At 43.5% G+C, this 14414-nt stretch overlaps 1 protein-coding gene across 2 annotated transcripts in view; it reads left to right on the top strand.

Annotated features, from left to right (window-relative positions):
* The first annotated feature begins 6792 nt into the window (after nucleotides 1-6792).
* Nucleotides 6793-14414, top strand: part of GFOD2 (Gfo/Idh/MocA-like oxidoreductase domain containing 2) — a 65270-nt gene continuing 57648 nt past the window's right edge. Inside the window, exon 1 of one of the 2 annotated variants that reach the window (XM_069085723.1) lies at nucleotides 6793-6945. The gene's annotated coding sequence lies outside the window, so the exon portion shown is untranslated. The remainder of the gene's footprint in view (nucleotides 6946-14414) is intronic. The other variant, XM_069085725.1, reaches the window with a different exon arrangement.

Below are 14414 nucleotides of genomic sequence, written 5' to 3' on the forward strand. Positions count from 1 at the left end.
GATCTGGATCTTTGGTGTTATCTGCTATTCCACTCTTTCCCTTACTCCACATAGCCAATCAGTTGCCAAAATTTATTATACTAGTAGTTAGGTGGTGCAGTGAATTAGAGCTCTGGCCCTGGAGTCAGGAAGATATGACTCATATTTAGCCTTAGATACTTACAAGCTTTGTGACCCTAGGCAAGTCACTTAACCTCATTTTCCTCATCTGTAAAATGGGGATGACATTAGCAACTACTTCAAGGGTTGTTGTGAGGATCAAATGAGATGATATTTCATAAAGTGCATAGTAAACGTCAAAACTGTATAAATGCTATTATCATTTCTGACTTGACAACATCTCTCCACTCCCTTCTCCATACTCACATAACCACTATTCTAGTTCAGGCCCTCAAAACCTCTCTCCTGTACTATTGCAATAGCCTCTTAACAAGTCTCTCTCTGCTCCAAGACCCTCTCAAATCCAGTACATCCTTCCTTGACTCATAAAGTGATTTTTCCTAAAGGATAGGTCTGGGGGACAGCTAGGTGGTGCAGTGGATAGAGTACCAGATGGGGAGTTAGGCGGACCTGAGTTTAAATTCGGCCTCAGACGCTTACTAGCTGTGTGACCAACTGTGTGCGAGTCACTTAACTCCAATTGCTTCCCCTCAAAAAATAAATAAAAACAAAGAACAGGTCTGACCATATCACGCCTCACTTCGTGGTTTTCACAGGGAGTGCCTTGGCACATCCAGCATGCTGGGAGTTTTGCCATGTGTACAGGAAAATTCTCCCTACCCCGAAATTCTCACATTCCTGAGCTTACACCTTGGGCTTCAGCTCTCTCTAGCTGAACTTTTGGAAGGTCACAATAGCAGCACCATCTATGGCAGCACAAAGATTCCTCTGCTATGGTTCCTGGGGATGAAAAGAAGATGTTTCAAAGAGAGGTCGAAGGACCCTAAAGACCCAGGCCTGGAGGCCATATTACCCAAGAACCCTTCATTATTGCCAATTCCAATGTTAAATATGTGGGAAAAAAGTTTGAGAAGCATTGCCTTAATTCTCACTCTGATCCATCCTCCACATAAAGTGATTTTCCTTAGGTATAAGCCTAACCATGACCCTCCTCTACTCAGTGAATACAGGTGGCTCCCTGTAGCACCAGTACAATATTTACAGCACCCATGATCACAATAAAGACTGTGACTGTAAGTATCACATGACATTCGATTGCAAAATATACCAGACTCTCCAGGTAGAGGACAGAACTTGAAGCATCTATTTAGACACCAGAAAACTGAATCCCAAAATCAGTAAACTGATTCCATCACAGTGCCAATCAGAAGCCATAATAACTCTGAGAGGCACAGCATCCTTTAGCCTTCCCACAAACCAAGTACAAGATCAGTATCTACTCAGGAGCCTATCTGACTCCTTGCCTGAGTGTCCTTCTCTCCCCCACCATCTCACTAGCTCTGACTACCAGCATCCTGTGGGCTCTGCTTCTCTTCAGCAAACTCCTGCCACCACAGGCTCCATGTGACTACATTCAGCCTGTTAGGGGGCAGAGTTTATCTTCACAGCAGGGGAGGTCTTCAAACTGCCCCCAGGTCTATTAAGGGGCAGCAAAGATCTTCAAATTCCCATTCTTATTACACTCCCTATTAACTCTAGGATCAAATAGAAAGTGTTTAGTTTTACCACATGGCCCCAATCTAACTTCAACCTTGTTGTATATTACTTCCCTTCCTGAACATCTAGCTATGTTGACCTTCTGATTGGAAATGGTAATGCAGTGGATGGAATACTGGGCCTTGAGTCAGGAAGACTTGAGTTCAAATTTAACCTCAGACACTTATTAGCGATATGGTGGTGGACAAATCATTTAACCTTTGTTAGCTTCAGTGGAGGGTGGGTCAAGTGACGTTGGGACATAAACATTCCTGATGCTCTTTGGTTTATCTTCTCATTGGTTGCAGTTCAACAAGGGCTTATGATGAGGAAGGGAAGAAAATGTAGCCAGTGCAGATTCCTCTATGTCCCTCTGAAACTTCATTTTTCTTTATATCCCCAGGAATCATAGAGAAATCTGCTTTGTGCTGCCATGGAAAGAGGTTGCTATTGTGACTTTTCAGGGGTGAAGCCAGAGAGAGCAGTAGCAATGGCCTGGTAAAGAAGTGAGGGGCAGAGGGACCAGAGGTCAAAGTGAAGAAGAAGAACATGGTTCTTCTCAACTCTCATCATTCTTTGCACCATCACCCACTTCTCGATACTGTCTTCTCCAGATTTTCATGATACTGTTCTCTCCTGGTTCTTCTCATACCTGTCTGACCATTTCTTTTCAATATCCTTTGCTAGATCTTCATCCACATCGAGTGGTGGTAACACTGTCCTGGGGCTCCTTCTCTTCTCCCCCTTTATTATTCACTTGATGATCTTATCAGTCTCATGGTTTCAGCTACCCATTTGTACATAGATCTACAGATTTGTTCAGCCCTAATCTCTCTCCTGACCTCCAGTTTCACACCTCTGACTTCCTATTGGACATTTTGAACTGGGTGTCTCCTAGACTCAACAAATCCAAAGCGGAACTTTCCCTCAAACCCTCCTCTCTTCCTGTCTTCTCTCTTACTGTCTAGTACCATCAACCTCTTTGTCACCTGGGCTCACAACATAAGTGTCATCCCTTACTCTCACCCTCTATATTTAATCTGTTGCCAAATCTTACAGTCTTTTCCTTCACAATATCTCTCAACTTTGTCCCATTCTCTCCCCTCACACAGTCACCACTTTGGTGCATTATTGACTTACACCTGACCTATTGCAATAACTGATAGTTGGTCTCCCTCTCTCAAGTCTCTTCCCAATTCCCACCACTCTCCACCCAGCTGTCAAATGGATCTCCCCAAAATACACATATGACCATGTTACCTCATTATTCAATTATTCAATTCCAGTGGTTCCCTATTACCTCTAGGATCAAATATAAAATCTGCTGTGTGGCTTTTTAAGGCCATTCATAACCTGGCTGCTTTCCAATCTTCTTACTCCTTATAACCTCCTGAATACTTTGTGATCCAGTGGTACTGATGTCCTTGCTGTTTTTTGAACTAGACATTTGCTGGCATTTTCACTTGCCTGGACTTTCTTCCTCTCATTTCCACCTTCTAACTTCCTTGGCTTTCTTCAAGATTTGATCAGGCCTTTGATGCTGTCAGTCATGAGGGCTTGTGGAAGATCATGGTGAAATTTGGTTTCCCAGAGAAGTTCATTAATATTGTATTAGAATTCATTAGTATATTAGTATATAGTTTTGTGATGGCATGCTTGCACAGGTTTTGGATAATGGACAATCCTCTCACACTTTCCCAGTCAGTCACCAAAGAAGTGAAGCAGGGCTGTGTGCTTATTCCCATGCTTTTTAGCATGATATTTTCCTGATTTTGTCAGATGAAGAGGAAAAGTCATTAAAGTCAATAAACTATTTAACTTGAAAGGCTTCAAGCCAAGACTAAAGTGGAGGGAGAAGTGTTGTGCTTCTTTTTGTTTGAAAGTAATTGTGCACTCAATGCAGCCTCTGAGGATGAGATGCAACAGGGTATGGACTGATTCTCTGCCATTCGTGCTCACTTTAGCCTGACAACACAAGAAAGCAGAGATCCACCAACCAGCACCAAACCATCCACATAGGGGTCCAGCAGTTATATCAAATGGGGAAATTTTGAATGCTGTGGATAAAGTCACTTCCCTTGTTAGTATACTTTCTTGGGATGTGCAAATAGAGGATGAGGTTGATTCACTTATTGCCAGAGCTAGCTCAGTGTTTGGGAGCTTTTGAAGGAAAGTGAGAGAGAAGAGGTATTAGATTGACTACCAAACCGAAGGTCTACAGAGAGAGCCATTGTGTCAACCTCATTGTTGTATGCCTGTGAAACCTGGAACAGTATACCAGCACCATGCCAGGAAACTGAATTGATTCCATTTGCATTGTCTTAGGAAGATTCTGAAGATCAATCACCTGGCAGGATAAGGTACCAGACACTGAAGTCCTTTCTTGGGTTGAACTGCCAAGCACTCAAACTACTGCAGAGAGTGCAACTGCACTGGGAGCTGTAGTCACTAGCCTGTACACAGCAGGCCCAGCCTATATAGTCATCTTCTCACTGAATGGGAGCAGCAATGGGATGTGACAGCTCCTTGGGTGTCTGAGCAGCCTTTTTAGGCATTACACTGCTCATCTCCTATGTAAGAAATGGGCTAGAAAAAAGTACCCTAAAAATTGTCTGCTTCACCCAACGATGGATCCCACCTGGATCTTTTTTGCCTGGATACTAATACAATACTAATGAACTTCTCTGGGCAACCAAATTTCACCATGATCTTCCACAAGCCGTCATGACTGACAGCATCAAAGGCCTTGGTTAAATCTTGAAGAAAGCCAAAGAAGTTAGAAGGTGGAAATGAGAGGAAGAAAGCTCCAGGCAAAAATTTTTTGTGGTCAAACCCACAAAAAATTGTACAAAAACTTTTTCGAAGGTGATTCTACTCACTATGGGTACATGGGATGTGCATATGCTTATGGACAACACAAAATCCAGTAGACCTGAAAGATGAACTTGTTGTGAGAGAACTCAGTAGGCACTGAATCCAAATAGCAACCCTGAGTGAAACAAGACTGGCAAATAAAGTCAGAGCACATCTTTTTTCTGGAGTGACCGAAGTGAAGTGCTGTGAAGCTGTTGTATCTTTCACAATCAAATCTAATCTTGTCAACAAGTTTGTATGCCTCCCCAAAGAAGTGAATGACAGTGTGATTGTCACTTGCAGAAAGTGCTACGCCACCACCATCAGTGCAAATGCTCCCACAGTGATGAACCTTGATCAAGTCAAAGAAAAATTTTATAAAGATCTGGAGACTCTCATCATCAATCTGCTCAGAAAGGACAAGCTTGTAATTTGGGGTGGCTTTAATCCCACAGTAGGCACAGGCTATCAGACATGGTAGGGAGTCCTTGGAAATAGAGTTGAAGTCAGAAACAGAAACAAAGGTTACTTAATATTGAAGACTTGTATGTTTTGTGACCCTCTCATCACCAATGCTGTCTTCCATTTACCTAAACACAATTAAACTTTTTGGATGCATCCTTGAGGCAAAAATTGGCATGTAGTCGACTACATCATTTTAAGGGGAAGAGACAGACAGGATGTGAGAGTGACAAAGGTGACATGTGGTGCAGAATACTGGAAGGACTTATCCTTTTCAAACTAAACATTCCCCTCCAACAAAAGCCGCAGCCCCAAGGCAAGACAATGATCAGAACACTCCACATCAGTAGATTAGAGCACTTTTTCAAGTGCTTCTCCATGCATGAACAGTTTGTTGCTGACCCGGAGGGAAATCTGAGCTCCACAACGGTGAAGCAAAAAAGCAGTGGGCAGCTTTCAGAGATGTGGTATACAGCCCTGTATTTGCTGATCTGGGTCAGAACACTCGAAAACATCAGGACTGGTTTGATGAAAATGATGGGGAAATTCAGAAGCTACTAAATAAATAACAAAAAAACAAAAACCTAGAACTCAACAGGGTTTACCAGAAGGACAGTTCCCTTGTCTCTAAGGAGGCAGTGTTTAACTCCATCAAGAATAAAGTACAATTAAAGCATAGGGAGATGCAAGCATAGCGATAGATTATGACCAGACAAAGGAGTTCACGCATGTGGATGTGTAATACTTTGACCATCCCTGCACGTAGCTTTGGTGAGGTGGGAGAGCAGGGAGTGGGAAATGAGCAAGCAGAGGAATTGGGAGTCTATGGTATTTAGGATGCTTAATGCTTATAGTTGAGAAGTTGGAGGCTGGGGAATTTTTAATATGTAATGAGCGTAGGAGACTGGGAGGAGAGAAATACTGTGAACCAGGCACTGAACTCATTGAGTTAAGAGGGAGATCGTGTACTTGGAGGTCTGCAGACAACAGCTACCAGAATCTTGGTTAGCTGATAAATACAGATTGAATGAACTTCAAAGGAGGAGAGCCCGGAAGTGGCAATTTGTATAGGGCTTTGGGTCCGAAAAGCACTCCGACAGATGTTTGCTCCTATTTTACGAGAGGAAACTGAGGCAGGTGAAGGTTAAGTGACTCGCCCAGGGTCACACAGGGACTGGGAGCAGATTTTAACTCGGCTCTTATCTGAGCTCTATCTTCTGAACACAAGCGGACCGCTCGGGCTGGGCGAGAGGCTCAGCTGCTTAGCATCCTATACCCAGCCCAGCCCCGCCCCGTGGGAAAGGATCCAGGCACCAGCTTCAGTACCTACGCATCCCTGCTGGGGGACGGGAGAGTCACGGCCGCCCGCCAGGGGGCGCACTCGCACAGCCGCCAGGCCCAGGCGCCGAGCCCGCGAAGAAGCTTTTCGGTGGGAGAACTGGCAGTAGGAGCCGCCCTAGGTCTCCAGGCTCCGTCCACCAGTGGTTTCCCGGGCAACTCTGGAGTTCCGCCCCACCCTAGCCTCCCGGACTACGCCTGGGGCGCTCCTTTCCACCCAACCAGCAGAGGAGTGGGAGCGAAGGAGCAGCCGCCGGGGCACAGCAACTGAGGAGGAAGGGCGGGCGAGCAGGGGCCCTTTAAGAGCTGAGTGATGTGGAGGCGGGGCCGCCCCGCCTCCGGAGGGCAGGCATGCGCAGCAGCGCTCCCCGCGGCGCGGTCCCGGCCTTCTCTGCCCCCGCCCCTTCCTGAGCCCCTGGTTCCTTAGAAACGGCTGCAGTCCCGGCCACGCGCGAGGCTGCCGCCGTCTCCCGGCGCGCGCGCCCTCGCCCGCTCCCGCCCTGTCCCGTCCGGTCCCGCAGCTCGCGTCCCCGCGCGCCGAGCCCTGCACGGGCCCGTGCCCGGCCCCAGGGCCCCCGGCGTGTCTGAGGAGGGGATGCCGGCAGGCTCGGCACCTCCGCGGGCCCCGCGCGCCAGGTGAGAGCGGGGGAGCCGCGGCTGGGGCTGGGAGGGCCGTTGGGGGAAGGGGCGGTTACCTAGGAGATGGAAGGGGCGGGGCCGGGGACGCCGGGACCACCGGCCTCCGGGCCTCAGTTTCCATCTCTGTAAAACGAGGGGCTCGGGCTGGTCACGGCCATGAGCCCTTCCAGTCCCGCATCCCAGCACCTGGGCCGGCCGAGAGCCCTGCGGCTCTTCCCCCCCCCCCGCTTTACAAACCGGGAAACTGAGGACCCAAAGAGGGGAAGAAGCCGCGGCTAGCACGGCCACGGTCAAGGGGTATTGACGGAGTCCGCATTCGAACCCAGGACTCGCAGCTTCGAGTCCCGCCCCGCCGCTGCATTCTCTCGTGCTTTGGTCTCCTCTAGGGCTCCCCAAGGCTGCAGGTTTGGGGGGCTCACCCGCCTGCCGCCCTTCTCCCTCCTCTGAACACAGCCCCTAACTTGATCACAATCGGAGGCTCCCAACAAAGGGCGGCTGCCCCGGCTCCTTCCTCAGCTTCCGATCACTCAAAGCACGGAACCCCGGACGGAATCCCGGGCGGCCAAGGATACCTGGGAGGGAGGAGGGACAGAGAGAGGGAGGAAGAAAGAAGGGAGGACAAGAGAGAGGGAGGAAGCACAGAGAGGGAGGAAAAGAGGGAGGGAGGAAGGAAAGAGAAGGGAGGGGAGAAAGGGAAAGAAGGCTAAGAGGGGGAGGAAAAGAGGGAGGGAGGAAGCAAAGGAGAAAGGGAGGAGAGAAAGGGGAAAAGTAAAAGGAAGGAAGGAGAAGAGAGGGAGGAAAAGAGGGAAGAATGGATGGAGAAAGGGAGGATGGGAGGAAGGGGGGAAGAAAAAGAGGGAGAGAGGAAGGAAAGAGAAGGGAAGAAGGGAGGAGAGAGGGGAAAAAGGAAAAGGGAGGGAGGAGAGAAAGGGGAGGAAGGAAGGACAAGAGAGAGGGAGGAAAAGAGAAAGAAAAAGAAGAATGGGGGGAGAGAGGAAGGAAGGAAGAAGGGAGGGAGGAAGGACAAGAGGGAGGGAGGGAGGAAAGAAAGAAAGAAATGATCATTTATCAGGTCCCGCCTCTGAGCCTGGCACCATGCTAAGGCTTTACGGACATTCTCCCATTTGGTTCTCACTCCCTGGAAGACAGCAATTCTTGTTTACATGGCAGCAAAGGCCGAGAGGTAGATGATCAGCAAGTGGGATCACTCTTTTACAGACAGGGAAACAGATTGAGAGATAAGTGACTTGTCTGTGGTCCCACTGCTAATAGCCTTGTGAGCCCAGCTCTCCAGAGCCCAGGAGACTGCCCATTCTTTCTGCTGTCCTGAAGGCTGTTCCCATCCCACTGCATACGCTCTGTTAAGAGCCCTCTGGAGATGCAGGGTTGCTGCAGGGAACCTCCTAGAACCTTACAGCTGGAAGGAACCAGCTCCATGTGGTGGGTAGAACCGCTGCATCTGAAATCAGAAGTTGTTGGCTCAGTTCCTACTGTGACTCTCTGGCCTTTGCTTCTTTAATCTATCCTAGATGACTCCTAAGGCCCCTTCTAGCTTGAATGGTATGTGACCTGAGTGATGCCTTACTTACCTTAGAAAGACATGATTGTAGAACAGACCATGAAAAATGGGGCAAGTGGGCAGAAAAAAAAAGTAACGACAGCTTCTTATTCCTGGGCAACAGGGATTTCCATGAAGAGAATTGTCTGTCAGATTTTGATTCACGGGAGACTTTGGTGAATTGAATGTAGAATGTTAGGGTTGGAAAAGGCCTTGGATATCATGGAGTTCGGCCCTGCCATTTAATAGAGGAGGAGAAAACAGCTTGTCCAAAGGTACAAATTAATCCACAGGTGTTAATGATCATCACTGGAACCTCTGCCTTTTGACTCCTTGTCAAGTGAACTTTCTACTTCATTTCCTTCATAATTTTGCTAAGGAGAGGAAGTTGAAATCGGAGTGTTAGATCCCTCATAGAACTGCCTCATTGTTAGGAAAAGCCTGGGATTTGGAGATGGAGAACTGTGTTTGAATGTTGTCACCTCATTTGTCTGAGCCTGAAAGAGGGAGTTGGATTCACTGATGCTTGAGGTCCCTTTCAGCTCTAAATCTCTGCTTTATCAAAATGTCAGAAGCAACTCTCAGAGGAATCAGTAATCCTTCAGCACCTCAAGGATCTGATGTTTTTATCAGTATAAGACAAAGATAGAGTTTTAAAATAGAGCACACTTGCAAAAAAAAAAAAAAATAGAGAAATGAATCCAGAACCTCATGAGGGTAGTTTCCCTTTTTAAAAAAATACAATTTGATGTAACTTTTGACTGTTTCCATATCTAAATAAACAGAGATTTTTCATGGATTAAAATGACAAAACCCCACTTTACATAAGAAATACCTGACAATTTGGAAGAATCTTATTAAATGTTTTATTAGTTAGTGCTTAATCCTCACCTCCTGGTGTTTAGGCTTATTTTTGCTTTTTAAAAGGGAGCAGGTGGACCTACAGAGACAAATGAAAGATGATATCCCCATATCAAAGCAACATCAGCAGTCTACAGCAAGTAGTGTTCACAGAATTGCAGATTAGTTAGCCTGTACCCATCACCAAATATGAATACACATGATATACAAATAAAGTGATTAAAAAATTAAGGGCCAGGTTGCGATAAGCTGCTATTTTTTGGTCTGGACCTGTGTTTTTCTCAGTGTAAGGGGCTCCCTTGGCAGAAAATTCACTCTACTCCTGCAGACCGGTAACTGCTTAGCAATTTAGAATCTTGAGAGTTACCACACAACCAGCATGGGTCAGAGGCAGAGAAAGGAAGCTAAGGGAGAAATTTAAAGAAGCTTTAAAAAAAACCCCAGGAACATTTCCAGTTATAAAATCCACCATTCCTTTGGTGCTACACCTACAATGTAGGTGTGCTTATAAGAAAAAAAAATTGCTTCTTGGCAGGACTGCAGAAGGAATAATTATCCCGGCCTTTTTAACCAGTTTTTGGGACAGTAGCGTAAAGGATGATCACAGAGGGTTCTCTCAAAACTTGCATTCCTCAGACTTTATAATAGATGATGTCATCACCTGTCACTGCTTTCAGTACTTCATTGTATAGGGAACCGTAGACTTAAATAGCTCATACTATAGCTGATATGTAAGCCTGTCCAATGCTTCGCCTGTTTCAAGCTGTAATGTTTATGCTTTTGCCCTGGGATGTAGAGATTTTGGCCTTGTTAAAATAGGACTGCAGTGAACTTGACTGAAATTTCTAAGACTATCATCATTCCTCTTTTAGGAAAATATGACAGATTTTTGGAAATAGTATTGTATTTTTTTTCAATTACATGTAAAGATAGTTTTCATCATTCATTTTTTGTAAAATTTTGAGTTCCGAATTTTTTTTCCCTTTCTCCCTCCCATTCCCCTTCCCAATGCAGCTGCAGTGTGATATAAATTATATGTGTGCAGTCATGTAAACATATTTCCACATTAGTCATGTTGTGAAAGAAGAAACAGAGCAAAAGGGAAAAACCATTAAAAACAAAAAAAAAAGTGAAAATAGTATGCTTCAATCTATAATCAGACTCCATAGTTCTTTCTCTATATATGGATAGTATTTTCCATTAAGAGTCTTTTGGAGTTGTCTTGGATCATTGCATTGCTGAGAACTAAGTCAATCCTAGTTAACATTGCACAATGTTGCTGATACTATGTATGATGTTCTCCTGGTTCTGTTTACTTCACTCAGCATCAGTTCATATAAGACTTTCCAGGTTTTTCTGAAATCCTACCTGTTCATCATTTCTTATAGTACAATAATACTCTGTTACATTCATATACCACAGCTTGTTCAGCCATTCCACAATTGATGAGCATGCCCTCAATTTCCAATTTTTTTCCACTACTTAAAGAGCTTTTGTAAATATTTTTGTACACATGGGTCCTTTTCCCTTTTTATGATCTCTTTGGGATACAGACCTAGGTATTGCTGGGTCAAAGGGTATGATAGTCTGATTGCCTGTTGGGCATAGTTTTGACATGAATTCTAAATGCTACCTATTTAGAGAGCCTTTGCTTTATCTTGTAGGAGAAAGTATGTATTATTTATCTCACTTGATGAATTATTGATTAGAACTTGCAGACTACATCCATTTTAAGAGGAAGCTAACAGTTCCTGCTATATTATCTTTATTCCTTTATCATGAGATAATTACCAGAAGAAACCTGAGAAATGACCTATTCCAGCAGCATCATAATGAGATGAATAAAATGAGGCCCAGAGGGTGACTTGCCCAAGGTCTCACAAATTAGCATAGAACTGAAACTAGAACTCAGGTCTTGTTCCCCATGTTCTTTCCATTCCCCTATTACACTGTGTTAGTTTTATAGTATTGGAATGATCCATTCATTAATGGCAGAGGAATAGTAAGAAAATGTAATTTTTTTGGATACTTCTCTAGACCTGTAATCTCATTAACATGGGCAACTCTTTGCAGTAATCCAGATCACATTACATCTGTGCTTTCTCATCTTGTATGATTCTTGCCTGTATTCCCCTTGTAAGTCTTCCCCAGAATGTGTGCCTAATGTATGAGGAGACTTCCTCTGAATATTTTATGAGTATCAATTTCTTAAAGATTTTATAGAGATGAAAAAGTAGATACACAATTTAGGAGCTTTTATTCTTTTCTCAGTTCTTTTTCCCACTATAATGGCATCTATTGTTTTCTGCCAAGTGTTTGTTATCCTCCCTTTCATATGATACAAAAATCAATTCCTCAAAATTGTGTCTTCTTTTATGTATACTTAGTCTAGGATGAGCTGCTCTTCCCATCTCTGGTTATTTGCTTGCCATTTCTATTTTATCAAAGACTGATATTAGAGACCAAATGTAGTGACTTGATATAGAACTGGTGAAAGCTTGTTTCCCTTTTTTGTCTGTTTTCCAGTGTTTTGGGTTGAACTTGTTTACTTGACTATTTCCCTTTACTACTCTTCACATATATGTATGTCTGTATATGTATGCATATGTGTAATCCTAAATACAAAAGACTCACAAAGTTTAAATGTGAACAAAAAAGTTAGAAACTTTTAAAGAGTCATTAAATCTCAGTGTGTTAAGAGAAAAGTTATTGTGAGCTTTGTAAGTTGATATGTAATAGAGCTATGATAACCTAGATTCTATTCCTGCCTATATTAACTTGCTTTGGGTCCTTGGATTCTTGGATAAATCACTTCTCAGTTTTCTCATCTGTGAAATGATTGGGTTGACTAGCCAACCTAGAGGTTTTCTTCTAGCTCTCAATCAAGGATCCTCTGCCTTCTCTTCGCTCTCAGTAAGATGTGTATTTGAAATCATCAAGTAGTCCCTTCTGAAGTTGTCACTTTCATAATGTTGTAATTTCATATATAAGGTGTAGGACAAAAAAGATGCATGGTTGGAATAACATAGAATTATCAGGTTTACTGAGCAAAGATGAAGGACTTTCTGCATGTATTCATTGAGAGATGAGGTTGAATGTCAAAGGTCAGTTCTGAAGTTCAGCTGTGAGGGAGAACCCAAGGCAAGGGAGAATCTGCTAATCTTTCACTGTCTCCTTCTTTCTGAGTTCACATTGTTAAGCACATTTATCAGAACATTTCCTTGAACATTGCTGTATTCTACGTAGAAATTAATTATCATTTTGTCCCAGATCACACTAGACCAAGGAGGCACAACAGGGAGACAAAAAGGCATGTGTGAGACAGAACTCTGTGCTATTAGGCACTTGGCTTTGAAGGGATTTTGGAACCGAGCTGCAAGCCCCTGCATTAGGCAGCTGAAGAACCCAAAGGTAGTGTGATTTTTACCACTGTGTGTCAGGAAGGAAACTGGACTTGGAATTTGGGAAGCCTGGGTTTATATCCCAGCTACAGGTATTGATATATGACTTCAAGGAAGTTATTTAACCTCTCAGAGCCTCGGTTTCCTCATCTGTAAGATGCACTGTACAAATATTTGCAACACTTACTACCTCACAGGGTTGTTGTAAAGTCAGTGCATTATAAACCAAAATGTGCTGCCTAAATGTAAGGAATTGTGACTGGCTCTTCCTCAAGATCACACAGCTAAATAATGGTGAAGTTGGAACTAAACCCTAACTCCTTCCTCCTCCTTGAATGCTGAAGAAAGACCCTTCTAAGAAAGAGCTTCTAGTGAAGTTTCCCTTTTGCAGTGGGGTCAAACTAGTATAAGTTTGCATTAACAGTAGGTTTTGTGGAGCCATGTACATTTTCTGAGATCTTCCCCTGTAGGGGTGGGGAATCTGTAGTCTCAAGGCCACATGTGTTCTTCTAGATCCTCAAGTGTGGCCCTTTGACTGAATCACAGATTGTGAAGCTTGGACAGAATGACACTTTGCTCTTCAGAGTAAATAATATGAAAGATGTATTTACTCAGGACTGTTTTCTCCAACTGCCATGCCAGGAGTACCTTTGACAGACAGTTACATAACATTGTATACTATTCTGGGACAGTGAGGGCAAGTAATCAAGCATAGGCTATAATAAAGTCATTGACTGTGTTTGACAAGAAAGACTACAAGGAAGTGAAGCAGAGAACTAGTAATATTAACCGAGAATTTGTAGAAGTAAATCAGTATCTTCCTTATCAACTTTCACTGAACACATTTCCTAGTTTCAAGATAACAGTGGAAGTGGAACAGGTTTACTGCAGATCATGTGATCTGTTACACCTGATATTGGAAGTTGTAATGCAGAAGTCAGGAAACAAAAGAACTGAATAAACATTTGAACCTGTTGAATTATTCTGATGTCTTTAAAGTTGCACATATCATTGTTGGGGGTCTAACTCTACAATTTTAATTAGTGCATTTTATATAGTATTTAATAGATATTTGTTGAATATGAGAGTTGCAATGGTAAAAATGTTTTAGAGAATATTATTGTAAGAATACAGCATGTCAGTACTTAAGTGGATCCATGATTTCATCTTTGGGCATGCCCCATAAATCAATCTAATCAGTTGTTAAGATCTTGCCATGTCCAAGATGCAGTGCTAGGCACTAGAGATACAAAGACAAAATGATCAAAATCTATCAATCCCTATTTATCCTGTGCTCTTGTCTACAGGTAGCAGCTTGTAGATCTTCCCCTAAGTCTTTTTCTGTTTTATAGATATCAGTGATATTATATCATTGGAAATCATGGAATACCATGATCTCATAAGAATAATAAATTTTGCAGATGACCCAGTTAGCAATGAAAAGCTACATTATGGGTATAACTAAGTTATAGCTCACTACCAGTTATAACATGCTGCCCTAATATTATCAATATATTTAAAAAATACAACATAATGACAGAAAATGCACTTTCTGGCCCACGAAAGTAGTTATGTCTCACACATGCCTTTTTGTCTCACTGTCTTGCCTCCTTGGTCTAATGTGATCTGGGACAAAAAGCTAACTA

The sequence above is a fragment of the Petaurus breviceps genome, unplaced genomic scaffold (assembly GCF_028583685.1).
Source record: "Petaurus breviceps papuanus isolate PSGF00001 unplaced genomic scaffold, PetGlider_PUasm1.0 176, whole genome shotgun sequence".
Classification (NCBI taxonomy): Eukaryota; Metazoa; Chordata; class Mammalia; order Diprotodontia; family Petauridae; genus Petaurus; species Petaurus breviceps.